Genomic DNA, 1,131 nt, shown 5'->3' with positions numbered 1-1,131 from the left:
ATCATATAGAAAGGGCAGGATAAGTGCTTGATGTTCTTTATTTACTGGTTTCCAAAATAATGAGCTGGTTCTTTAGCATCTTCCAAAGATGACCACTGATATTTTTTAACATCATTATGAACTCATGCATTTAAACCCGTTTGATGTGTTTCAATCCACTGTAGTTATTATCCTTACTGATGCTCAAATTATCCCATATTTGGCCAGTGGGAGCTTAAGTAGCCTTCAGAGTCCTTTTGACATGGCCCTAATAGTCTTGGATGGCTTCCTTGCTTTCTCGTATGATGAGATATTCCAGGCTTATCTTGTATATTTCTGTTCAGAGCCTAATCAGCCCCTTCCTTTTTTTTTTTTTTAAAGAAGCCCCTGTTCCTTTTTTGGGAAATGGTGTTTAGATATCACACTATGGGTACCAGGGGTATTATTTGCTACTAGGTTGGTCATTGTTTCAGATCCTTTCCTGGAAACAGAGAGCTTACAATTTTCTTTTAAGATAAAATATATCATGAGTTCACATTGACAATTCCAATTTAAATTTCAGACGATAGGGTTTTTACCTAACTTCATCCATATTACATCTGTATCTCCTTTCAACAATGCCAAAAATACTAGTGTTCAGTGACAGCTACATAATTATCCATTTTGTTTATCCCACCATACATAAACATAGCAGCCTCAGAATAACAATACCAGCACAACCATCAGCAACATGATTACTGAAAGCAGTTTTAGACGCTTTTTGTATGGGCTGGTCTTTTTGTCCCTAAGGATTATCCTACTAGAAATGCATAGTTAAATTACTGTGTTTTAAAGTCACTTGAAATAATTGCTTTTTGTGTGTGTGTGCTGTTATTCCAACAGGATACACAGTTAGGTCAGTTTATTTAATTTTACTTTTACTTTTCAAAATTGTTTTTTTTTTAATTTAATTTTGTTTTAGAATTATGTAAAATATATTTGCACAGTTCCAAAATCAAATCTGCAAAAGAAGATATATTCAAAGAAGTCAAATTACTATCCCTGTCCCCTCCTCATATAGGTAACCATCCTTCCCCATTTCTTAGATATCACACTGTGCACACTATTTTCCACTGAGTTTTTTTGGCTTAAAGAAAATATCCTGGAGATAAC

Source organism: Trichechus manatus, unplaced genomic scaffold (assembly GCF_000243295.1).
Source record: "Trichechus manatus latirostris isolate Lorelei unplaced genomic scaffold, TriManLat1.0 scaffold00068, whole genome shotgun sequence".
NCBI lineage: Eukaryota > Metazoa > Chordata > Mammalia > Sirenia > Trichechidae > Trichechus > Trichechus manatus.
The sequence above is the reverse complement of the archived record's forward strand: the minus strand, read 5'-3'. Positions refer to the sequence as shown.